A 12,761-nucleotide genomic window follows, 5' to 3' on the forward strand; every position below is an offset into this window, starting at 1 on the left:
ATAAAATTCACGCTTCAGCCTTGGAGCTAGATTATTAACCCTGTTCCTCATCTGACGGAAAGCAGCCCAATCGGTACGAGATCTTGTAAATTGGGTACGAGATCTAATTTGCACCGTTTTCTTAAGACAAGATACTCATCATTGATCCAGTCGGGACTCCTATTAGGGATTTTAAATTGTTTAAAAGGAGAATGTTTTGCACAGACTGTGCCAGCGTTTCCTCAAAAGATGCCCATGCTGCGCCAACACTTTCAGCACTTCGAACATCTTCCCAAGAGATTAACCCCAAATCGTTATAAAAATCCATTTCATTGAAAGACCGATAGGACCTACCCCTAATAATACGAGCGAGACCCTTAGGAAGTTTCGGTGCTTTGCGAACAGCATAAATTAGTGAGTGGTCGCTATAAATAGCTGACGTTAAAACACCATTATATGTATACATATCTGGATGGGTTGTCCAGACATGATCAATCAGTGTTTCTGAATTGTCAGTAACCCTGGTGGGTTTTGAGATGATCGGTGATAAATGCCTTGCTGACATTAGTCCATGAAGCCTCTTCCACTTCCAGTCACTGTGTTTGAGAGCATCACAATTAAAGTCCCCGACGCAAACAATTTCTCCCTGTGATCTTGATTCTGCACAGCGTTTCATAATCTCATCCAGCACAACCTCCAGTTCCTCGAAAAACTGGCTACAGACATTTGGTCCATAAACAATTCCGGTGTGAATAGGACGAGTATGCGGAAGACTCAGCTTAACCCATAAGGTTTCAACTTTGGAATGCTGATAATCTGGCAGATTAAGCAGATCTACTGTTAATCTGTTGTAGACATATAGCGCCACACCACCATGGCCGTCTCCTCTGTCCTTCCGTAATAAACTGAAGTTCGGTATATGTATCTCCGAGTCATCGATCCCATCGTGGAGCCATGATTCAGAGATCCCCAAAATATCAGGGTTGCTTTCCACCACAAGCAGGCGAATCTCATCAAATTTGTTGCACAAAGATCTAATATTCAAGTGTAAAATCTTGACACCTTTAATATGCCTGATGTCCCATGATGTCAAGGCCGTCAGATGCTTTTCAGGTTGGTTATTGAGTTCAGGACTTCTGGTAGTTTGAATGTCTGGGTTACCATAAAATGGCCTCGAAGTTGAAGGTAGGACTTGCACCGTTTGGATGTTAACTAACAGAGATCTGTCAATTGGACAAGATATGGGCTTAGTATTCAATTGACGGGACCCCTTTAAGGCAGCAATCGGATGATGCTGATCATACGCAAAACATGAGTAAGTTGTAATGGCATGGCGACCAGCTCTCTTTCCCCTGTATCTCAAGAGGCCATTCCTCTTAAGTATTCCAAGAATGTGATGATCAGGACGACCACAACGGTAAGAGAACAGCTGATTCCGTTAATACGTTATCCGTTTTGTATTCTTTGAATTGCATGATATTTGCTCCGGTTGTCGTGCTTGACTTCACTGCTACCTTCCGGTCCAGGGTTCGGAAAAATGTCGACACAAACTGTGAGATCCAAAGGAGGGTCTGGCCCAGCTAGCTGTAAACATGTGTAGCCATGTTTATTCCACCTCCCAAGAGAAATTGTATGATGAATGTTGGGTGCCATTTTAACGTAAACACCTATGTTCATCGGTACCGGTAGAGGTAAGTAGTAATGGTAGTTAGTATAAATCAGTTTGACCTCTGACCCTTGACCGACTTCCGGTGCAGTATAGATCAGGTTGACCCCACTTCCGGTTGCGTGTAAGTCACGTGATAGTTATTTTAGGTTCAGAAAGGTCGGTGGGGTTAGTAGGTCAAAGGTGCGTAGTAAACGGTGAGCGGGTAAAAGGTCGACGGAGATGGTGGGCGGAACCGCGACAACGATCGAGGAGGTGGAGGGGCTGGTTAAAAAATGAAAACAAGAAAATCGAACGTACTCACCTGAATTGGCCGCGCGGCGCGTCGCGCCGCGTACTCTAAAATGGAACTCCAACACAGACACGCAGACTGACGCAGAGACAGACTAAGGATTTATCTCTTTTGTGAACATTTGTGACCCCGGATCGGGGTCTTGTGGAGAGGCCCCGAAAATTTGAAGCTCTCATTCCAATGACAGAATGAAAGTCTTCAAACAAACGGGGATCTCCAAGGAGAAGAAGTAGAAGGGGAATGACATCCAGTCCTCCATCGTCCGCTCCGTCGGCTTCTTGACGGCTGACAGAAGCTCCTTCAGGACGGCCCTTCCCGCCAGCTCCTTCAAGGTCAGAGTAGACATGGGGGACAAGGCTTGTCGGTCTGTGCACTCCATGTTAATGAACCCGTGCATGTGGACCAGGTAGCACTGCAGTTCCACGGCTATCGGGAGCATTCTTGCTAGGGTTTCTGTCACTCGGTAGCATGGTAGTTTGGTGATCCGGGACCAGCTGTGAGTTAACTTCCCCTGGACTACATTCACCGACAACATCTGTAGGCTCATGGTGCTCATGCCCTGCAGCTGGTGGTGGTAGCCGTACCGTCTCCAATAGCGACCGCACCGAGCTCGCTGCCACAGACGATGCAGCGTGAATAGCACAAACCACTGACCCTTCCGGTAGTGGCGAATAGCCAGCCTATTGTAAGTCTTGCTATTCGCAATGATGACGTCGACGTCAGCGAATTTGTCGATATCGTACAACATGGAAAAATATAGAGCAGTGATCAGGTCCTCAGCCGTCCATTGACCGGATTCGAGGAAACGTTGGCCTTCGTTTAGGGTTTTTTGGAACCCCATGCTGATTCCGTGAAGTATTGAAATACTTGACCGTTTCAGATCGAATAAATTGCCTTTGTCACTTTGTGCGTTAATGGATTTTATACACGCACAGCATTTGTGTCATGAAAGAACAAACGGAAAAGACCAAAATAATTCAGAATAAATAAAAAATCCGAGCACGAAGAATTGAATTGGACGGTCTCAGTATGTACACAGCGACGGAGATATAGATAATAATTACAATGCGCGTTGTCTTTATGTGCACGGCAGCGGTCAAGTGGAAAGGTTCAACGGTGACAGTAAAGTGGCAAGGGTCTGCGGTTGAAATCTGAAGCGTGTAAGGGAAGAACACACGAAAAAAGATTAAAATATCCCCGAATAAATATAGATATAGATACGAAGAGTCGAGTCGCACACTCGTTGTTATTGGAACGGTCAAGTCCGAACACGTGCAAGTTGATGGACGCGTTGAATTTCTTTAACGACCAAACTGACCGGATTAACTTAGAAAAATGATAAAGACGGGAAAAGAATCAAAGTATAAAGTTTTTTGTTGGCGAAGCACCGGATCTAAGTAATGAAAAGAACTAAGTAATGGCGGCGCCCTATATGTTGACTCCTTTTTAGACTGCAGGCGTTTGTACCATTCTTGCACGAACTTTTGTGAAGTACTTTATGCAATTAAGTTGATAGTGAGATTACTATAAGGTTTTTTTGAGTAGTTGGAGTTCTTTGGGTAGTGAAATTACAAAGCAAAATGTCTGGAAACGGAGATCGCGCTTACGAAGACGAGGATCTGTTTGTTTCTCCCGATCCTACCGAGAGTCGACTCAACGAGTTACAAGCCATTGCGGATCGTCATCTCGACCATGCTGACGACGGTTACAACGAGGATCTGTTCCTTTCTCCGGATCCCACAGCAAGTCAGTTAGACGAAATACAGGCAATCGCCAATCGATGCCTGGGATATGCACCGCGTGATTTGAAAGCCGACGCGGCGGACGATACGGGAGAGGAGGAAGCGATTGAAGTAAGTAGCTCTCGGTGAATTGTCCCCCGTCCCTCCCTCCCCTGCAAAAAAAAAAAAAAGAAGAACTAAATAATTAAAAAAAAAATAATAATTATAAAGTTTAACAAAAAAAAGAAAAATCCGACATGTGTAGGTTTCTTTAAGGAAAAAGAAATATAAGGATTTTTTTTGTTATTTAATTCGTACGTTGTGACCATTTTGTTTGAAGGCAGTCGTTCCCGTGTCTCAAGACATGTTCCTTTCTCCGGATCCAACAGTAAGTCAGTTGGACGAAATCCAGTCAATCGCCAATCGATGCCTGGGATATGGCCCGGGTGATTTGAAAGCCGACGCGGCGGACGATAGGGAGAGAAAGAAGTGATTGAAGTAAGTAGTTCTCGGTGAACTGTCCCCGTCTCTAAGAAAATTAGAAATAATAAATAATTAACTTAATAAATAAATACTGAGAAAGCGGAAATGCATGTCGGGTAGGTTCGCTACAGTTTGAGCGTCTACTCATTGTCGACTTTTTTTTTTTTTTTTTTTATTTATTTATTTATTCAATTTTTTTTTTAAAAATGAAGATAAAGTTAATAGCTTCTAGACAATGCTTACGAGGATCAATATATTACATTTATTTGACTGAAATCTCTTTTAATGATTTTTATAAAATTTATGTACTCTTACAGAAAACCTTGCAAAGTGGTGGTGGACAATCCCAATTGAACGAAAGAGGACAGAAAGAAGAGGAGGTAGCGGTAAGTGGAGGTAAATCTCGGAATGCAAGAAAAAAGCGGAGTCCCTTTTCTTACCTCCAGGATGTAGACCAGAGTCCTGCCTCTAAAGTTGCCCGTCACCTTCCGTTACATGATTTTTCCCAGGCGCATGTCGACGACGACGACGCAGGCCCCGGTGGGTCGTCCACCAGATCACCCAAGAAGATGAAAGGGGTCCGAACGATCTGTACCGCGCAGTCTCTTACAACAATTGCTACATCCACCATCTACAAACGGCAGGCGAAGAATATACTTTTCGAATGATTTCGTGGCCCATTCCAAGCACCAAGGGGATTATCTGCACCATCGGTGCAGTAATCGAGTCGTTGCAGCGAAGGCTTTTCGTCAACTTTTCTTCATTTGATCTCATCGGAGTATCTATAAATTTCCCGAGGGTCAGACCTAATTTTTGGATGCTGTTCGTGAAACTGAGTCGGGTAACGAAACTTTCAGTGACTAAAATGCTCAAAGTTTACCTTCGCAACCTCAAACGGGAAATGACACTGGACGAAAGTGTCACCATCAAAATAACGAGGGCGTTTCAAGATGCTCTGTCTGAAAATGAAGACGGAGATTCCGAAGTGTATTCGGATACAGGAGACGAGGCAGATTCTGAGCCCGACACTCCCTTGGGTACAGATGAACCCGTGATGGACACGTCGTCCACCCATGCAGACACACAGCTCGGAGGAAATGAAGACGAGACCATTCACCACGAAGAACGGTCTGGGGCACGGCAAGTAAGGCCCGAAGAGTTATACCGCATCGTATCGATAACGTCGCGCCAAGTGCGTAAATTTCGCACCCAGGGGAACGAATATACGTTGCGTTTCAATGACATCGAGCCAGTGCCCGGTATAGGTAATGTCTTAGATACTTTGGGAGGTGTATTTCGGTCCATCATGGACCATGTCCTGAGCAACGCCGAACCTAAAGGATTCGTTTCGTTCGAGATGCGTTTTCCTGACTTAGACCGCAACTTTTGGATGAGCTTCAGAAAAAAAGAAGATCTCTTCGTCCATGACGTTCTGTCTAACATCGAAAGAATTCTGCAGTCGAAAGAGAGCGTCAGTTTGAATGGGGATTTCGTCTTTAGAGTCGTCACTGTTAAGATGGACAAGGGAGGTCATCCGAATCGCCGTCTCGCTCGTGGTAGTTCTGCGTTAGAGCGATGGCTCAAACAGAAGAGGGGGTGCATCACCATCAAAAACCGAGACGAGCTTTGTTGTGCCAAGGCGATCGTCATTGCCAGAGCAACCCTCCGACATGAGGACCCTCAAACCAATTGGAATTCTGTTAGACTCTGTCGCAGTGAGACCAATCGATTGGCGCTGGAACTGCATCGATTGGCGCTGGAACTGCATCGTCAGGCGGAAGTACCCCCACAGAGATGTGGCTTGGAAGAATTATTGAAATTCCAGCGTGTTCTGAGTGCCGACGGTCTGCAGCTCGTTGTTCTTTCTAAGGAGCTTTTTAATGCCGTCTGGTTCAAGGGGGAGGAAGCTCCGCAGAAGTTGTTCTTGTATTTTTACGACAACCACTATGCGGTTATAAGATCCATGACCAGTTTTCTGTGCAGATCGTACTTTTGCGACGTTTGTCTCTGGGGATACGACGATAAAAGGAAACACAAATGCGCGGCTAAGTGCCTGTGTTGTTACCGGTCTTCCCCTGACTGCGATTTTACGGGTTGGGTTGACTGCCCAGACTGTAACAGGATGTTCAAGAGTCCCTCGTGTTTCAAAAAACAAGGAAAAAACGCCACTGAGGAATGTGAAGACAAAGAAGGGCACTGCAGTCGTGGGTGGAAACTCTACCTGTTCGATGATATATAAATGTTCTTGTGGAAAGACCATAAACAAGAAGCGCCGATTGACGAAACAGAAGCACGTTTGCGGCGAAGTGTACTGTCAGAACTGCAAACTATACCAAGAGGCCGATCACCGATGCTTCATACGTCCCCTTCAATGTAGCCATGGCGTACCCGCTGATATCCAAACGGATGATAGGGAGGAAGAGATGGACCCGGTGGAGTTGATGGAGCTACAAGACGTGGAGGTGGTCCGAGTTTGCAAAGCCGCGTAAAAAGAAGGGGAAGGGGAAGAAAGCCGGACGGCCTGCCACTACCCGTATGAAATGGACACCATATTAAGCACCGTGACCTTCATCATGGATTGTTGTCCTCCAAGACAACAGTGCAGAATCGGCAACATATTAAAAACGGTGCGTTGTGTACTGTTGTGTTGCCGCAGCACGCTCATCGTCGAACACCGCGAGAGTACGGATGGGAGAGACATACCTGAAAAAAGTGTTTAGTGAAAAAAGTGAAAAAAAGTACGACCCAAAACATCCCGCGGCATTCGGTGGTGTAGAGGCTGTTTACCGTGCTGCCTTAAAAGACGGCATCCACTTGACGAGGAAAAGGATTCAAAAATGGCTAAGCAAGCAACCCGTATACACATTGCACAAGCCCGTTCGAAAACGTTTCGAGAGGAGTAGAGTGGTGGTCGACGGAATCGATGATCAGTGGCAAGTGGACCTCGTAGACTTCTCGGCGTTGTCCGAATACAATGGCGGTCAAAGGTATTTGCTGACGTGTATAGATATTTTTTCGAAATTTGCGTGGGCGCAACCGATAAAGAACAAGACGGGAAAGACACTAATTGATGCTTTTCAAACCATTTTGAACGACGGCAGGTCACCCCGCACACTTCAGACCGATACAGGTTCAGAGTTTACCAACAGACTGTTTCAATCATTCCTCAAAACGAGGGGCATTCACTTTTTCAATCGAACCCTCAAGACTAAAATGTGGAAATATTTTACGGCCAACAATACGCGGCACTACCTGACGGCTCTACCCAAACTGATGACCGCGTACAACACGTCTTTTCACCGCAGTAATGGAAGATCAACCGCCACCGTCAATGTTTACAATGCGGATGCAGTCAGAAAAACCTTGTACCCACCTGTCAGTGCTCCAAAACACGCCCCCTTTCGATGTAATGTGGGAGACACCGTACGCATAAGCGTGGCGGCAAGACCTTTCAAAACAGGTTACTTACCCAACTGGACTGACGAGATTTTCACGGTGAGTGCACGGATTGCTAGAAAGCCACCCGTTTACAGATTAAGAGACTACGGTGGGGAAGAATTGCTCGGTAATTTCTACGAGCAAGAACTTCAGCGTGTGGTTAAAAAAGGTGATCTGTACAAGGTTGAACGGGTTCTTGCTAAGAGGAAACGGAAAGGCAAGACCGAGTACTTTGTGAAGTGGTTGGGCTATCCGGAAGTGTTTTAACAGATGGGTGCCACGTCTTTTGTCTGTTTAAAAGAATACCGCTTATCAAATCCTGTCATTCGAGATTGCGAATTCCATCATGAAAGATTCGTACTACGTCACCCTCCCGAGCAACAGTAGTATGGAGGCATATCCAAGTAACGCACTCAGTCACTATCGCGTGAATTTGCCTTCCCCCATGACCTTCGAAGGACACTGGGAGGTAGCCTTAGCTGAAATAACGTATCCACGCCGGTGGTTGAACGTGGTAGAAGGCCACAACCATATTTGGTGCACAGGAGAGGGAGAGATCCATACCCATCTCGTGCCGGAAGGGTATTACCCTACACCCGAAGAGCTGTTGGCAAAAATCTCACCTCCTATTGAACACGACCAGCTAATTAAAAAAAATACAAGTACCTCCAGAAGATCGTAGTCAAAACGGCTGAAGGGGTCCACATTACGTTCATTAAGCGGCTGGGTGCCCTTCTCTGTTTTGAAGAGGACATTGACATATCGGGTCACTTCAAGGCGACTGATTTCACCGACCTTCAACGCGTTCACGCTCTGTTTGTATACACTGACGTCATCGAGTACAACACCGTGGGAGACGTCAGAGCACCTTTGCTCCGCACAGTACACGTTGAAGGGGAGTATAGGGACACGATCACCAAGACGTACGACAGTCCTCATTACGTACCGCTCAAACAGAAGTTAGTGAACACTATAGAAATTGATATAAGGGACGACGCAGGAGCACACGTGCCATTTATAGGCGGGAGGGTCATCGTGAAGCTTCACTTTAGAAAACATCGCTCTTCGTATTTGAGTTAGTCACTACCATGAGAAAGCACTTTGTTCATCACTCCAAGCATTATGAAGACTACTACACCCATCAGGTCGGCAGTGGCTTACCGGTATTCCACGGTTCTCGTAACCAGCGAGGATTTGGACTTGGCGGAATCCTGGGTGGCCTCCTGAAATCGGCCGCACCGTTGTTGAAACAGGTGGCAAAGGCGCTCGGGCGTCAAGCCATCTGCACCGGTGTCGGCATAGCAACAGGCGCCCTTGAGGGAAAAGATTTAAAATCTGCGGCTAGAATGAGGTTAAAGAGTGCCGGACGTGAACTTGCTAATCGCGCAGTCCTAGGCATCTCCACGGGGGTGACGGGTACACGCCGCACGGGTATAAAACGCAAGCACTCAGGCAGACGCGTCAGATCCTCAGGCGTCAAGCGAAGGAAAATGATCGCTAGATATCTTTGATTTGACATTTAACCGGACCATCTTACTTCCAATCCCTAACATGGCATTTTTGCACGTCCACTCGGCCGAATGCGCCAAATCGGAATTGGATTTGTTCACGTTGCCCCCCACCCAGACAAGCATCGAAAAGGGACAACACACAGAGTATCATCCCATCTCCAACACATCAGACGGCGGCCCTATTGAGTTTTTTGTTCCGGGCTCTGGCAAAGAGTACATTGATCCATCACAAGCAAAGCTTTACGTCAAGGCCAAAGTAGTCAACGCTGACGGAGGTAATCCCGCTGATGACGCTGAGGTAGGCCCCTGCAATTTACTGCTGCAGTCTCTGTTCAGTCAAGTGGACGTGATTTTAAATGAACGTCTGATTTCCGCTTCAACGCCTACTTACCCTTATCGAGCCATCATTGAAACTCTCCTCAGTTACGATAACAGTTCAAAAATGTCACAACTGACTGCGGAGATGTTTGTCAAAGACACGGCCGGGAAAATGGACAACGTGAACTGCACAGCCGAAGACGATGAAACAAACACGGGCCTGAAAAAGAGGAGCAAGTTCACGAAAGGAGGGCGCATCGTGGACATGCTAGGCCCTATTCACAGTGATCTATTTTTCCAAAATAAACACTTGATGAACGGTGTAGATTTAAAACTAAAGTTCATCAGGTGCAGTGATGCTTTCTGTCTGATGGCATCTGGAGGTAATCCCAGCTACAAGATAAAAATCGTAGATGCTTCATTGTTCGTTCGGAAGGTAAATGTCAGCTCAGCGGTCATGTTAGGACAAGCCAAGGCCTTGGAGAAGGCCACTGCTAAATATCCCATCAAAAGGATCCTGTGTAAGATGGTTTCTGTGCCGAGGGGCAATCTGACGCTAACACAAGATCACGTGTTTCTCGGGCAGCTACCAGAACGCATCGTGGTAGGCTGCGTATCCAACGCTGCCTACAACGGGTCCTACGCCAAGAATCTCTTTAACTTTCAGCACTTTAACCTCAATTTTCTCACGGTCCATTTGGACGGAGAGCAAGTGCCGTTCACTCCTCAGAAGCCCGACTTCCACGCCCGGCGCGAAAATTGCGTCAGGGCCTATCACCCCCTTTTCTCGGGCACTGATAAAATGTACCAAAACGAAGGAACGACATCAGTCTGTAAGACTATCCCAATGGTTACACACTGTATGTCTTTGACCTCAGCCCTGACTTGTCCTGCGGGAGTCACTTGAGTCTCGTCAAGCGGGGCAACCTGCGCTTAGATATCCACTTTGCCCAGCCCCTGGAGGAGACCATCAATGTTATCATCTACGCCGAGTTCAACAACGTCATCGAAATAGACCAGGCACGTAACATTCTGTTCGACTACGGCAGTTAAATCTCCAGGGATGAACAGCTTCCAAATTTCAAAAATCCTGAGCGCGGACCGGTACGCAAAGCACTACTTCCGAGGCGTCTTCCCCCGTGACGAGCTACCGACACGTCGTGTTCTGCGACCTAGCGCCCTGGTGGTCAACACGGATCCTTCTACCGAGCCTGGACGGCACTGGGTGGCGATCTACATCACGAGGGATGGTGTTGGGGAATATTTTGATTCGTACGGGTATCGACCTCGATTGAGAGACATAAGAGCTTTTATAAGAAAAAATACGAGTGCATCGAGATACAATAGCTACCCCCTTCAAGGTCCCTTGACGACCGTTTGCTGTCAGTATTGCGTATTTTTCTTATTGCATCGATGCAAAGACATCAGCATGAGTAAAATTGTCAACATGTTTTCAAAAGATACCTCGGACAACGATACATCGGTAAATGAATTTGTTCGAATGCATTTCCCATCCCTTGGTACTAAAACGCACGACATTCCTTACGTTTTTCGACAAATTTCAAGAGCACTTACAAGACCATGAGATGAATGCAAGTTATTATGCTCGAGCGTTAAATAATGCCATTTGTTTGGAAAATTTCAATTAATATTTTTGGGTTAAACTTTGCACTTACGGTAGCTTTTAAAAAGCTTCCATCAACAGTTAGTTGGTTGCTTTGTTTACCATTGATACTTTTAGTTGCTTTTGTTTTTCTCGGAGTACTTATTTTAGAAATCAATTCATTTCAAAACCATTTTAGTAACCTTGCATAGAGTTAACACATTTTTCATACATGTACCTTAATTGCTCTTGTTAACTTGCTTCTTTCATTGAATTTTTTTTAAGAAAGTTTGATTTTTCTGTGTTTTTTTTAAAAATTATTGGTTTATATGTTTAATTTACGTTTTGTTTAATTTGGGACTTTGCTTTTTTTTTCTTCAAGGTAGTCAACTAGTACCCTTATAAACTTCATGTCTTTGTTCATTCTATCCAAACTTCTCGATTTTGGTTTAATTCTGATTGGAATTTATTAAAATGTTCAATACTGAGTACAAAACAAAGTGTGATGGTCCACACAGTTTATAAGTCTCTGCTTGTCTTTGTCTTTCTACATTTAATAAAAAAAAATGATTCGTACGACTTTAAAACCTGATACCGAACATCACAACTATTCTATTACAACTTTGTATCAACTAGACATTTTTTTAAAGCCCGATACAAGTCCATAGCGTACATTGTAGGCAGGCACCAACACCTAGATACAAGAAATGATTATTACAAATTTTATAAACACCAATCGTGCGCCAATCCTGCCATAAACCATAATACACCGTTTTCAAGCTTCTTGACAACTTCTTCTCTCTACTTAACGAAAATTCTAAACTAATACACACTGATAAACTTTGGAATCTCCAATTACGAACAAAATACTTTAACATATTTCGTATACAACCATTATCTGACTCAAAGTGATGGTTTTCAAACATTTGGAAAAAGTTCTAATCAGCGATTTTACAGTTTACAGGTCAACAGACACTGCTCTAGGGCAATGGTGAAGTCCAAGTGGTGATCCTTCTGTGTGTACAATTTTAAAATGTTCCTCGAATCGGCCATCAAATACATCATGATATCTTCCATAAACAACCGAACCTTTGCGTTCAAATCATGACACATAATTTTTTCTCTCCCTAGTTTCTCAGAGGCAGCATCGAAAAGTTCAATTACCGCGTGTGGAAGCACGAGTTGAACCGCCATGACATAGTAATCGGAGGCAAACTCCTCCAGAACATGCTCTGTGGTGATCCAGACGCATTCGTGGTCCCACTGGCTCGGAGAGTCAACTTAGCACCCCTCACACGGTACACGATCTGCAGATGGGATCATGGAGGCAAAGTCCTGGAGGAATGGTGTCGGAATCTCTGCATCGTTTCAGGAAGGTCAGGTTGTTGATGCTATTGGAACGCTTGATGGAATTTCGTTCGTAGTGCTTGACCTTGGTCGTGCTGGGCTCCCCGTAGAGCGACGACAGATGGGATTTCAAGCTATTCATGGTGACATAAAACTAAGATGGAAAGCTTGCGCTAAACATCATGCAATGTCTCTTTTTTGAGTCTGTGTAGTTCTGATAAGGACCGGAGAGGCTCAACGTTTCAGACAGTGTGCTCTGTCCGTCGTCAGGAGACTGAAGAGATGCCGACAGGCTCGTTCCTTTATACCCTAAGACTCCTCCCGCCCAGGGTCTCCTATACCAAGGCAACTTCCCCCACCACAGCCCATGACCAACTGACATGCATCAGTATCCAGGAGGATT

General features: G+C 45.4%; 2 long non-coding RNA genes across 2 annotated transcripts in view; one reads left to right on the forward strand and one right to left on the reverse strand.

The window, feature by feature from the left end:
- LOC147797773 (uncharacterized) overlaps positions 1-12,761 on the reverse strand; it is a 461,720-nt gene that overhangs the window by 340,969 nt on the left and 107,990 nt on the right. The window lies entirely within an intron of this gene.
- Positions 1-12,761, forward strand: part of LOC110986752 (uncharacterized) — a 152,281-nt gene that overhangs the window by 125,058 nt on the left and 14,462 nt on the right. The gene's annotated exons all lie outside the window — the stretch shown is intronic.

This window comes from Acanthaster planci, linkage group LG10 (assembly GCF_054643075.1).
Source record: "Acanthaster planci isolate LZ-2023a linkage group LG10, COTS_SCS, whole genome shotgun sequence".
Lineage (NCBI taxonomy): Eukaryota > Metazoa > Echinodermata > Asteroidea > Valvatida > Acanthasteridae > Acanthaster > Acanthaster planci.